A 14,156-nucleotide genomic window follows, 5' to 3' on the forward strand; every position below is an offset into this window, starting at 1 on the left:
TCACATATTTAAGTGCCACGTATTTAAGTGCCACGTATTTCAGTGCCACGTATTTCAGTGCCACGTATTTCAGTGCCACGTATTTCAGTGCCACGTATCACGTATTTCAGTGCCACGTGTTTCAGTGCCACGTATTTAAGTGCCACGTATCACATATTTCAGTGCCACGTATTTCAGTGCCACGTATTTCAGTGCCACGTATTTCAGTGCCACGTATTTCAGTGCCACGTATCACGTATTTCAGTGCCACGTGTTTCAGTGCCACGTATTTAAGTGCCACGTATCACATATTTAAGTGCCACGTATTTCAGTGCCACGTATTTCAGTGCCACGTATTTCAGTGCCACGTATTTCAGTGCCACGTATTTCAGTCACGTTTAGGGTTAGGGTTAGGGGTAGGGTTAGGGTTAGGGCTAGGGTTGGAGGTAAAGTTAGGGTTGGGGCTAAAGTTAGGGTTGGGGCTAAAGTTAGGGTTGGGGCTTGGATTACATTTACGTTTGGATTAGGGTTGGGATTAGAATTATGGGTGTGTCAGGGCTAGGGGTGTGGTTAGGGTTACCGTTGGGATTAGGGTTAGGGGTGTGTTTGGGTTAGGGTTTCAGGTAGAATTGGGGAGTTTCCACTGTCCAGGCACATCAGGGGCTCTCCAAGCGCGACATGGCGTCCAATCTCAATTCCAGCCAATTCTGCGTTGAAAAAGTAAAACAGTGCTCCTTCCCTTCCGAGCTCTCCCGTGCGCCCAAAAAGGGGTTTACCCCAACATATGTGTTATCAGCATACTCGGGACAAATTGAACAACTTCTGGGGTCCAAGCTCTCTTGTTATCCTTAGGAAAATAAAAATTTGGGGGGCTAAAAATCATTTTTGTGGGAAAAAAAAGATGTTTTATTTTCACGGCTCTGCGTTATAAACTGTAGTGAAACACTTGGGGGTTCAAAGTTCTCACAACACATCTAGATAAGTTCCTTGGGAGGTCTAGTTTCCAATATGGGGTCACTTGTGGGGGGTTTGTACTGTTTGGGTACATCAGGGGCTCTGCAAATGCAACGTGACGGCTGCTGACCAATCCATTTAAGTCTGCATTCCAAATGGCGCTCCTTCCCTTCCGAGCTCTGTCATGCGCCCAAACAGTGGTTCCCCCCCACATATGGGGTATCAGCGTACTCAGGACAAATTGGACAACAAATTTTGGGGTCCAATTTATTCTGTTACCCTTGTAAAAATACAAAGCTGGGGGCTAAAAAATCATTTTTGAGAAAAAAAAAAAAATTATTTTCACGGCTCTGCGTTATAATCTGTAGTGAAACACTTGGGGGTTCAAAGCTCTCAAAACACATCTAGATAAGTTCCTTAGGGGGTCTACTTTCCAAAATGGTGTCACTTGTAGGGAGTTTCAATGTGTAGGCACATCAGGGGCTCTCCAAACGCAACATGGCGTCCCATCTCAATTCCAGTCAATTTTGCATTGAAAAGTCAAATGGCGCTCCTTCCCTTCCAAGCTCTGCCATGCGCCCAAACAATGGTTTACACCCACATATGGGGTATCAGCGTACTCAGGACAAATTGCACAACATTTTTTGGGGTCCAATTTCTTCTCTTACCCTTGGGAAAATAAAAAATTGGGGGCAAAAAGATCATTTTTATGAAAAAATATGATTTTTTATTTTTACGGCTCTGCATTATAAACTTCTGTGAAGCACTTGGTGGGTCAAAGTGCTCACCACACATCTAGATAAGTTCCTTAGGGGGTCTACTTTCCAAAATGGTGTCACTTGTAGGGAGTTTCAATGTTTAGGCACATCAGGAGCTCTCCAAACGCAACATGGCGTCCCATCTCAATTCCAGTCAATTTTGCATTGAAAAGTCAAATGGCGCTCCTTCACTTCCAAGCTCTGCCATGCGCCCAAACAATGGTTTACACCCACATATGGGGTATCAGCGTACTCAGGACAAATTGCACAACATTTTTTGGGGTCCAATTTCTTCTCTTACCCTTGGGAAAATAAAAAATTGGGGGCGAAAAGATCATTTTTGTGAAAAAATATGATTTTTTATTTTTACGGCTCTGCATTATAAACTTCTGTGAAGCACTTGGTGGGTCAAAGTGCTCACCACACATCTAGATAAGTTCCTTAGGGGGTCTACTTTCCAAAATGGTGTCACTTGTAGGGAGTTTCAATGTTTAGGCACATCAGGAGCTCTCCAAACGCAACATGGCGTCCCATCTCAATTCCAGTCAATTTTGCATTGAAAAGTCAAATGGCGCTCCTTCACTTCCAAGCTCTGCCATGCGCCCAAACAATGGTTTACACCCACATATGGGGTATCAGCGTACTCAGGACAAATTGCACAACATTTTTTGGGGTCCAATTTCTTCTCTTACCCTTGGGAAAATAATAAATTGGGGGCGAAAAGATCATTTTTGTGAAAAAATATGATTTTTTATTTTTACGGCTCTGCATTATAAACTTCTGTGAAGCACTTGGTGGGTCAAAGTGCTCACCACACATCTAGATAAGTTCCTTAGGGGGTCTACTTTCCAAAATGGTGTCACTTGTAGGGAGTTTCAATGTTTAGGCACATCAGGAGCTCTCCAAACGCAACATGGCGTCCCATCTCAATTCCAGTCAATTTTGCATTGAAAAGTCAAATGGCGCTCCTTCACTTCCAAGCTCTGCCATGCGCCCAAACAATGGTTTACACCCACATATGGGGTATCAGCGTACTCAGGACAAATTGCACAACATTTTTTGGGGTCCAATTTCTTCTCTTACCCTTGGGAAAATAAAAAATTGGGGGCGAAAAGATCATTTTTGTGAAAAAATATGATTTTTTATTTTTACGGCTCTGCATTATAAACTTCTGTGAAGCACTTGGTGGGTCAAAGTGCTCACCACACATCAAGATAAGTTCCTTAGGGGGTCTACTTTCCAAAATGGTGTCACTTGTAGGGGGTTTCAGTGTTTAGGCACATCAGGGGCTCTCTGTTGTGAATTTGCTTTTTGCTCCCTCTAGTGGTTACTAGTTTTTTGACTCTGGTTTTTCTGTCATTCCTTTTATCCGCACCTGGGTCGTTAGTTAGGGGTGTTGCTATATAAGCTCCCTGGACCTTCAGTTCAATGCCTGGCAACGTAGTTATCAGAGCTAGTCTGCTGTGCTCTTGTCTACTGATCCTGGTTCCAGTTATATCAGCTAAGTCTGCCTTTTGCTTTTTGCTATTTGTTTTGGTTTTGTATTTTTGTCCAGCTTGTTCCAAAACTATATCCTGACCTTTGCTGGAAGCTCTAGGGGGGCTGGTGTTCTCCCCCCGGACCGTTAGACGGTTCGGGGGTTCTTGAATTTCCAGTGTGGATTTTGATAGGGTTTTTGTTGACCATATAAGTTACCTTTCTTTATTCTGCTATCAGTAAGCGGGCCTCTCTGTGCTAAACCTGGTTCATTTCTGTGTTTGTCATTTCCTCTTACCTCACCGTCATTATTTGTGGGGGGCTTCTATCCAGCTTTGGGGTCCCCTTCTCTGGAGGCAAGAAAGGTCTTTGTTTTCCTCTACTAGGGGTAGCTAGATTCTCCGGCTGGCGCGTGTCATCTAGAATCAACGTAGGAATGATCCCCGGCTACTTCTAGTGTTGGCGTTAGGAGTAGATATATGGTCAACCCAGTTACCACTGCCCTATGAGCTGGATTTTTGTATTCTGCAGACTTCCACGTTCCTCTGAGACCCTCGCCATTGGGGTCATAACAGCTCTCCAAACACAACATGGCGTCCCATCTCAATTCCAGTCAATTTTGCATTGAAAAGTCAAATGGCGCTCCTTTCCTTCCGAGCTCTGCCATACGCCCAAACAGTGGTTTACCCCCACATATGGGGTATCAGCGTACTCAGGACAAATTGTACAACAACTTTGGGGGTCCATTTTCTCCTGTTACCCTTGGTAAAATAAAACAAATTGGAGCTGAAATAAATTTTGTGTGAAAAAAAGTTAAATGTTCATTTTTATTTAAACATTCCAAAAATTCCTGTGAAACACCTGAAGGGTTAATAAACTTCTTGAATGTGGTTTTGAGCACCTTGAGGGGTACAGTTTTTAGAATGGTGTCACACTTGAGTATTTTCTATCATATAGACCCCTCAAAATGACTTCAAATGAGATGTGGTCCCTAAAAAAAAATGGTGTTGTAAAAATGAGAAATTGCTGGTCAACTTTTAACCCTTATAACTCCGTCACAAAAAAAAATTTTGGTTCCAAAATTGTACTGATGTAAAGTAGACATGTGGGAAATGTTACTTATTAAGTATTTTGCGTGACATATGTCTGTGATTTAAGGGCATAAAAATTCAAAGTTGGAAAATTGCAAAATTTTCAAAATTTCTATTTTTTTCACAAATAAACGCAAGTTATATCAAAGAAATTTTACCACTAACATGAAGTACAATATGTCACGAGAAAACAGTGTTAGAATCGCCAAGATCCGTCAAAGCGTTCCAGAGTTATAGCCTCATAAAGGGACAGTGGTCAGAATTGTAAAAATCGGTCCGGTCATTAACGTGCAAACCACCCTTGGGGGTGAAGGGGTTAAATAGGGCCTGAGCTGTGCATTACAACAGTGTATTTTGTGGACCCCGATTCCCCACCTATGCTGCCAAAATACGTTACCAAAGTAGCCGTTTTCGCCTGTCAATCAGGCTGGTCTGGTCAAAAGGGTGTGGTGTCTTCCCCCAGATCTTGCTTAGTTTTCCGTTTTCCACTGTTGTAATGCACAGCTCAGGCCCTATTTAACAGTATTTTTATCTCATACTGAAAAAACGGGGTGACAGGTGCCCTTTAACACTTGTCATTTCAACCTCACATCTGTCATTTTCCGATCACTCCACTATTTTCCCTCACACCTCTTATTTTCCCCTCAGTATATACATGTTTGTCATCTCCCTTATATATAGTACACACCTGTATGTCATCTCCTGTATATAGCATATACCTGTACCTCATCTCCCCTGTATATAGTATATACCTGTATGTCATCCCCCCTGTAAATAGTATACAGTATACCTGCTGCATGTCATCTCCTCTTATATATAGTATATACCTGTATGTCATCTCCAGTATATACCTGTACCTCATATCCCCTGTATATAGTATATACCTGTATGTCATCTCCTCCTGTATATAGTATATACCTGCTGTATGTCATCTCCTCCTGTATATAGTATATACCTGTATGTCATCTCTTCTGTATATAGTATATACCTGTATGTCATCTCCTCCTATATATAGTATATACCTGTGTGTCATCTGCTCCTGTATATAGTATATACCTGTATGTCATCTCCAGTATATAGTATATACCTGTATGTCATCTCCTCTATATACCTAGGTGTCATCTCCTCCTGTATATAGTATATACCTGTAAGTCATCTCCTCCTGTATATAGTATATATCTGTGTGTCATCTCCTCCTGTATTAGACCTCGTTCACACGTTATTTGGTCAGTATTTTACCTCAGCATTTGTAAGCTAAATTGGCAGCCTGATAAATCCCAAGCCAACAGGAAGCCCTCCCCCCTGGCAGTATATATTAGCTCACACATGCACATAATAGACAGGTCATGTGACTGACAACTGCCACATTTCCTATATGGTACATTTGTTGCTCTTGTAGTTTGTCTGCTTATTAATCAGATTTTTATTTTTGAAGGATAATACCAGACTTGTGTGTGTTTTAGGATGAGTATGAAACTCATCCTAAAACACACACAAGTCTGGTATGTGTTGTGTGTGTTGAGTAGCGTGTGGCGACATGCATCTAGCGACTTTTGTGAGATGAGTTTTGTGTGGCGACATGCGTGTAGCAACTTTTTGTGTGTCGAGTTGCATGTGACAGGTTAGTGTAGCAAGTTGTGTGCAGCAAGTTTTGCGCATGGCGAGTTTTGCATGTGGGTAGTTTTATGTGTAGTGCGTTTTGAGTATGTGCAAGTTTTGTGTGAGGCAACTTTTGTGCATGTGGCAATTTTTCAGCGTGTGCAAGTTTTGCATGTGGCGAGTTTTCCATGAGGTGAGTTTTGCACGTGTGGCTAGTTTAGTGAGAGCCTAGTTTTGCATGTGGCGAATTGTGCGCATGGCTTTTGTGTTTTTCGACTTATGTGGCGAGATTGGTGTATGTGTGGTGAAATGTGTGCTGAGGGTGGTATATGTGTTCAAGCACGTGGTAGTGTGTGGTGCATTTTGTGTGTGTGTTCATATCCCCATGTGTGGTGAGTATCCCATGTCAGGGCCCCACCTTAGCAACTGTACGGTATATACTCTTTGGCGCCATCGCTCTCACCCTTTAAGTCCCCCTTGTTCACATCTGGCAGCAATCAATTTGCCTCCAACACTTTTCCTTTCACTTTTTCCCCATTATGTAGATAGGGGCAAAAATGTTTGGTGAATTGGAAAGCGCAGGGTTAAAATTTCACCTCACAACATAGCCTATGACGCTCTCAGGGTCCAGATGTGTGACCGTGCAAAATTTTGTGGCTGTAGCTGTGGCGGTGCAGATGCCAATCCCTGACATACACACACACTCAGAGTATATATATATATATATATATATATATATATATATACAGTGGGGCAAAAAAGTATTTAGTCATTCAGCAATAGTGCAAGTTCCACCACTTAAAAAGATGAGAGGCGTCTGTAATTTACATCATAGGTAGACCTCAACTATGGGAGACAAACTGAGAAAAAAAATCCAGAAAATCACATTGTCTGTTTTTTTATCATTTTATTTGCATATTATGGTGGAAAATAAGTATTTGGTCAGAAACAAAATTTCATCTCAATACTTTGTAATATTTCCTTTGTTGGCAATGACAGAGGTCAAACGTTTTCTGTAAGTCTTCACAAGGTTGCCACACACTGTTGTTGGTATGTTGGCCCATTCCTCCATGCAGATCTCCTCTAGAGCAGTGATGTTTTTGGCTTTTCGCTTGGCAACACGGACTTTCAACTCCCTCCAAAGGTTTTCTATAGGGATGAGATCTGGAGACTGGCTAGGCCACTCCAGGACCTTGAAATGCTTCTTACGAAGCCACTCCTTCGTTGCCCTGGCGGTGTGCTTTGGATCATTGTCATGTTGAAAGACCCAGCCACGTTTCATCTTCAATGCCCTTGCTGATGGAAGGAGGTTTGCACTCAAAATCTCATGATACATGGCCCCATTCATTCTTTCATGTACCCGGATCAGTCGTCCTGGCCCCTTTGCAGAGAAACAGCCCCAAAGCATGATGTTTCCACCACCATGCTTTACAGTAGGTATGGTGTTTGATGGATGCAACTCAGTATTCTTTTTCCTCCAAACACGACAAGTTGTGTTTCTACCAAACAGTTCCAGTTTGGTTTCATCAGACCATAGGACATTCTCCCAAAACTCCTCTGGATCATCCAAATGCTCTCTAGCAAACTTCAGACGGGCCCGGACATGTACTGGCTTAAGCAGTGGGACACGTCTGGCACTGCAGGATCTGAGTCCATGGTGGCGTAGTGTGTTACTTATGGTAGGCCTTGTTACATTGGTCCCAGCTCTCTGCAGTTCATTCACTAGGTCCCCCCGCGTGGTTCTGGGATTTTTGCTCACCGTTCTTGTGATCATTCTGACCCCACGGGGTAGGATTTTGCGTGGAGCCCCAGATCGAGGGAGATTATCAGTGGTCTTGAATGTCTTCCATTTTCTAATTATTGCTCCCACTGTTGATTTCTTCACTCCAAGCTGGTTGGCTATTGCAGATTCAGTCTTCCCAGCCTGGTGCAGGGCTACAATTTTGTTTCTGGTGTCCTTTGACAGCTCTTTGGTCTTCACCATAGTGGAGTTTGGAGTCAGACTGTTTGAGGGTGTGCACAGGTGTCTTTTTATACTGATAACAAGTTTAAACAGGTGCCATTACTACAGGTAATGAGTGGAGGAAAGAGGAGACTCTTAAAGAAGAAGTTACAGGTCTGTGAGAGCCAGAAATCTTGATTGTTTGTTTCTGACCAAATACTTATTTTCCACCATAATATGCAAATAAAATGATAAAAAAACAGACAATGTGATTTTCTGGATTTTTTTTTCTCAGTTTGTCTCCCATAGTTGAGGTCTACCTATGATGTAAATTACAGACGCCTCTCATCTTTTTAAGTGGTGGAACTTGCACTATTGCTGAATGACTAAATACTTTTTTGCCCCACTGTATATACACACACTCACCGGCCACTTTATTAGGTACACCATGCTAGTAACGGGTTGGACCCCCTTTTGCCTTCAGAACTGCCTCAATTCTTCGTGGCATAGATTCAACAAGGTGCTGGAAGCATTCCTCAGAGATTTTGGTCCATATTGACATGATGGCATCACACAGTTGCCGCAGATTTGTTGGCTGCACATCCCAAAGATGCTCCATACAAGGCAGGATGGATCCATGCTTTCATGTTGTTTACGCCAAATTCTGACCCTACCATCCGAATGTCGCAGCAGAAATCGAGACTCATCAGACCAAGCAACGTTTTTCCAATCTTCTACTGTCCAATTTCGATGAGCTTGTACAAATTGTAGCCTCAGTTTCCTGTTCTTAGCTGAAAGGAGTGGTACCCGGTGTGGTCTTCTGCTGCTGTAGCCCATCTGCCTCAAAGTTCGACGCACTGTGCGTTCAGAGATGCTCTTAGGCCTACCTTGGTTGTAACGGGTGGCGATTTGAGTCACTGTTGCCTTTCTATCAGCTCGAACCAGTCTGCCCATTCTCCTCTGACCTCTGGCATCAACAAGGCATTTCCGCCCACAGAACTGCCGCTCACTGGATTTTTTTTCTTTTTCGGACCATTCTCTGTAAACCCTAGAGATGGTTGTGCGTGAAAATCCCAGTAGATCAGCAGTTTCTGAAATACTCAGACCAGCCCTTCTGGCACCAACAACCATGCCACGTTCAAAGGCACTCAAATCACCTTTCTTCCCCATACTGATGCTCGGTTTGAACTGCAGGAGATTGTCTTGACCATGTCTACATGCCTAAATGTATTATTGAAATCCACCGCACTCCCTGTGTGGAATATCTTAGAAACAAAAGGATTTTTTGAAATTTGCTAATTTATTCAAGTGAAAAACAGAAAATCAAATGTGACAGATCAAATAGTAGGCAGTATAAGCGACTGAGTGATTTGACGTTTCGACCCTCCCGGGTCTTACTCTAAAGTCGCACTTAATCCAGGATTTATGAGTGGCTCTTATGGTAGTGAGGATGTTATCCCTGTAGTGTCAAGGGGCAGGTACAGTCTTTTTGATACCAAGTATGGCCTGATAGTTGATTTCTCTCTGAGTATGACCTTGCTGAGGAATAGCAGCGGTGCATCAGCGTCTTGCTGCTGTTTGCATACGCGATTCAAATAGAAAGTTGGTATGTCACTGGAGACAACCTTTCTTGCAGGTGCCAATGTATCAGCCTTAAATTGCTGGTAAGTTGTATGTGGTTTAATGGATTTGCCAGTTCTGGATAAAGCCTTGTAGTGGGGTAACAGCGGCGCAACTGCGTCTTGCTGGTGGACATGTAGGCTTAGTACCCTTAGTGGATGGGGGATAGCGCTCCTGCGTCCTGTGGGAAGGCAAATCCATTAAACCACATACAACTTACCAGCAATTTAAGGCTGATACATTGGCACCTGCAAGAAAGGTTGTCTCCAGTGACATACCAACTTTCTATTTGAATCGCGTATGCAAACAGCAGCAAGACGCTGATGCACCGCTGCTATTCCTCAGCAAGGTCATACTCAGAGAGAAATCAACTATCAGGCCATACTTGGTATCAAAAAGACTGTACCTGCCCCTTGACACTACAGGGATAACATCCTCACTACCATAAGAGCCACTCATAAATCCTGGATTAAGTGCGACTTTAGAGTAAGACCCGGGAGGGTCGAAACGTCAAATCACTCAGTCGCTTATACTGCCTACTATTTGATCTGTCACATTTGATTTTCTGTTTTTCACTTGAATAAATTAGCAAATTTCAAAAAATCCTTTTGTTTCTAAGATATTCCACACAGGGAGTGCGGTGGATTTCAATAATACTGATACTAGACCTTACGGTCTGTCTCACCAGCACCCCGATCTAAATTTAGAGTGCAGGCCAAATTATATTTACATACATGCCTAAATGCACTGAGTTGCCGCCATGTCATTGGCTGATTAGAAATTAAGTGTTAACAAGAAGTTGGACAGGTGTACCTAATAAAGTGGCCAGTGAGTGTATATACATATACACATATACATACACACACACACGGTGCAGACCAAAAGTTTGGACACACCTTCTCATTTAAAGGTCTTTCTGTATTTTCATGACTATGAAGATTGTAAATTCACACTGAAGGCATCAAAACTATGAATTAACACGTGGAATTATATACTTAAAAAGTGTGAAACAACTGAAAATGTGTCTTATATTCTAGGTTCTTCAAAGTAGCCACCTTTTGCTTTGATGACTGCTTTGCACACTCTTGCAGTCTCTTGATGAGCTTCTTGATTATGGCTAAACCACGGGCCATATGATGCAGTCTATGCCAGGTGTCCTTACGGATGGCCCCGACGCGCGTTTCGTGTTGTAGAGCTTCCTCGGGGGGCCCGTGGTTTAGCAATAATACTTTTTTTCTGGGCAGGTTGCAATATGGGTGGGAGTTAGTGTAGACAGGGGGTATTCCTACATGAAGGGTTACTGGTCACTTAGTTTAATACCGCTGTCTCCCTTCCCCACTTCACTACATGTGCATATATATATTCTTTTGCAAACCTTGCTGTTTCATGTGGTTTACTGCAGGCTTTATACGGTCCTGCGAGTGCACCCTTACATTTTCTATTGTGTGCTATGCGTCGGGCCGACGTACTGACACACGTTGTGAAATTTATGCACGACGTGGGCAGCGGATGCAGTTTTTCAACGCATCTGCTGCTGAGTCTAAAGTCCGGGGATGAGGTGGCGGAGTTTCGGCTGCGCATGCTCGGTACAAAATGGCGGACGCAACGGACAAAAAAAAACTTTCACTTGACCGTTTTTTGCCGACGGTCCGCCAAAACACAACAGATCCGTTGCACGACGGACGCGACGTGTGGCCATCCGTCGCTAATACAAGTGTATGGGCAAAAAACGCATCCTGCGGGCACTTTGCAGGATCCGTTTTTTGCCCAAAACGACGGATTGCTAAAAACGCAAGTGTGAAAGTAGCCTTAGGGTATGTGTCCACGTTCAGGAAACGCTGCGTTTTTGACGCAGCGTTGAGCCGCAGCGTCAAAAACGCAGCGTCCAGATGTTACAGCATAGTGGATTTAATGAAATCCCGTCTTCACTGTGCATTAAAAAACGCATGCGTTTTTCCCGCAAAAACGCACATGCGGTGCGTTTTTTCAGAACGCACATGCGGTGCGTTTTTTCAGAACGCAGCATGTTGCTACAATGAGCAAAACACGCAGGAACACCGCAGGTGACCTGCCAGTGACCTCAGGTGCATTTTTGGTCAGGATTTTACCTGCATAAAATCCTGACCAAAGCCTGAAGCAAACCTGAACGTGGACACATACCCTTAGGGATATATATAGTCATCTAAGGGACACTTCCGTCTGTTTGTCTGTCTGTCACGGAAATCCCGCGTCGCTCATTGGTCGCGACGGGCACAGTCCGGCCGCGAATTTGCCCCTTCCTACTCTCTGTCAGTGCCCCCTCCAGTCAGCGCTCACACAGGGTTAATGGCTGCGTTACGCCGCGGTGTAACGCAGTCCGTTAACGCTGCTATTAACCCTGTGTGACTAACTTTTTACTATTGATGCTGCCTATGCAGCATCAATAGTAAAAAGATCTAATGTTAAAAATAATAAAACAAAATAAAAAATCATTATATTCTCACCTTCCGTCGCCTTTCCCGCTGCTCCTCGCGATGCTCCGGTCCATGCATTGCGGTCTCGTGAGATGATGACGTAGTGGTCTTGCGAGACTGCTACGTCATCATCTCGTGAGACCGTAATGCATTCTTGGGACCAGAGTGTCGCGAGGAGCAGCGGGAAATGCCTGGGCTAGATCCGGGGGCCGACGGAAGGTGAGTATATAACTATTTTTTATTTTAATTATTATTATTATTATTTTTTTTTTAACAGGGATATGGTGCCCACATTGCTATATATTACGTGGCTGGGCAATATACAACATCGCTGTGCTCTATACTACGTGGTCTGTGTTATATACTAAGTGGCTGTGCAATATATTACGTGGCTGTGCAATATACCACGTGACTGGGCAATATACTACTTGGCTGTGCTATATTTCTCTGCTGTATCTGTGCATCATGAATCGTGGTATGTGTTAAAGAGGGGGGCCCACTGAGACTCTTTCGCCCGGGGCCCTCAAAAACCTGGAGCAGGCCCTGGCTTCACTGATTGTTTGTGGCCGGGAGTGACCAATCAGCGACAGGCGCAGTCCGGCCGCGAATTGGCGCAGAATTTGAACCACGCTTTGCTAATTGGTTGCGCCCGGCCGGCAGATTCCTGTGTATAAATTGCATTACTCTGAAAGCTTCATAAATAAACTACATACATATTCTAGAATACCCGATGCGTTAGAATCGGGCCACCGTCTAGTTTCATATAATTCCTTGCTTTTTATTAAAAAAACAAACAAAAAAAAAAACAAAACACAGGATAACCCCCTAAATCAATGTTATAACTGTTATCTTTCCCAAAAAGTTATGGAAACACACTTTGTCAGACTCAGCATTTGGTCAGCATGTTGCATCAGTATTTGTAAGTCACAACCAAGAGTGGGTTAAAAATGCAGAAGTGATACATGTTTTTCTATAAGGCCATGTTCACATGTTCAGTATTTTACCTCAGTATTTTTAAGCCAAAACCAGGAGTGGGTGATAAATACAGAAGTGGTGATATATTTCTATTATACGTTTCCTCTGACTCTTCCACTCCCAGTTTTGGAGTACAAATACTGAGGTAAAATGCTGACCAAACACTGAACATGTGAACGTGGCCTTAGAATGGAGATCTCAGTGCCAAGGGCAGCACTAACTATACATACAGCCTGATGGCACACAGGTATACACAGAGTGGGAAGCCTCTGTTGCCCCATCAACACACTCCAATATAAAGAAATAAATAGATGAGGTTCAGTACCCTAGAACATTAAAAAATATATATTAGTGCGTGTGTCTGTATGTAGTGATGGGGGGATAGAGTAAATGAAAGTACAGTGAACATTATACTGTGTGCCAGGGGCATTGTCTATTATTCTGTGTGTCGGGGAAGGGATGGCGGTACTGTGGGAACATTATACTGCGTGTCAGGGGATAGCAGTACTGTTGGAACATTATATACAGTGCGTGGGGAGGATGGCGGTACTGTGGGTACATTATACTGTGTGGGGGGGGGGGTTAAGAAAGTAGTACCATATTATGGGAGCAATACATCTTTCCATAGGTTTGTTGAAAAAAATTTCATAAAAAAAACATAAAGCCGTCCGATCACGACAAGCTGTGCCCAATGTGGAAGGTCCTGGACCCCAGATACTCACCTCTCTGTGCTTACTAAGGCCTCATATTGGCAGGAGAAGAGATAGGAGCCAAGTCTGATTGTGATTAACACCAGTCTGGGGTAAGCTTGATGGATAAAGGTGCACAGCCCGGGGGGCCACACCCGCAGTGTATTAATACAAGAGATCCATCAAGGACCCAGAAACCTCTAGTGGTAAAGTAATATGTAGGGGCATATACATACTGTGCTCAATAGCAAATAGAAACATAGAAAAACACTAAAACAAAAAAGTTGTGTGTGAGGTGGATGAAGATGAGCAATTTGTGTGTGAGGTGGATATGGAGGAGTCATACATGAAAACAGTGGAGTCTTGTGTGTACAAGATTTTCGAGGACGAGTTGAATGTGTATATGGTGGATGTGGCAGCGAAATGTGTGGACAGGGTAAAGCATTATTCATGCAAGGTGGATGGGGCGAAATCATGTGTGTAGGAGCTGTAGGGGGTGGTGTGAGTATGTGGGCAGAGACATGTTGGTACGCACTGGGACATGCGGGGCCAGGCTTGTACGGGGCATACCGTATGTGTATGCTGCTGTAAAGTATAGGGCACCAGGTTACACCATGTAG

General features: G+C 43.5%; 1 protein-coding gene across 2 annotated transcripts in view; it reads right to left on the reverse strand.

Moving 5' to 3' along the window:
* Nucleotides 1-13,679, reverse strand: part of LOC143767502 (uncharacterized) — a 72,973-nt gene extending 59,294 nt beyond the window's left edge. For both annotated transcript variants that reach the window (XR_013213716.1, XM_077255895.1), the window contains exon 1: nt 13,570-13,679. The gene's annotated coding sequence lies outside the window, so the exon portion shown is untranslated. The remainder of the gene's footprint in view (nt 1-13,569) is intronic.
* Nucleotides 13,680-14,156: the final 477 nt, after the last annotated feature.

The sequence above is a fragment of the Ranitomeya variabilis genome, chromosome 4 (genome assembly GCF_051348905.1).
Source record: "Ranitomeya variabilis isolate aRanVar5 chromosome 4, aRanVar5.hap1, whole genome shotgun sequence".
Taxonomy (NCBI): domain Eukaryota; kingdom Metazoa; phylum Chordata; class Amphibia; order Anura; family Dendrobatidae; genus Ranitomeya; species Ranitomeya variabilis.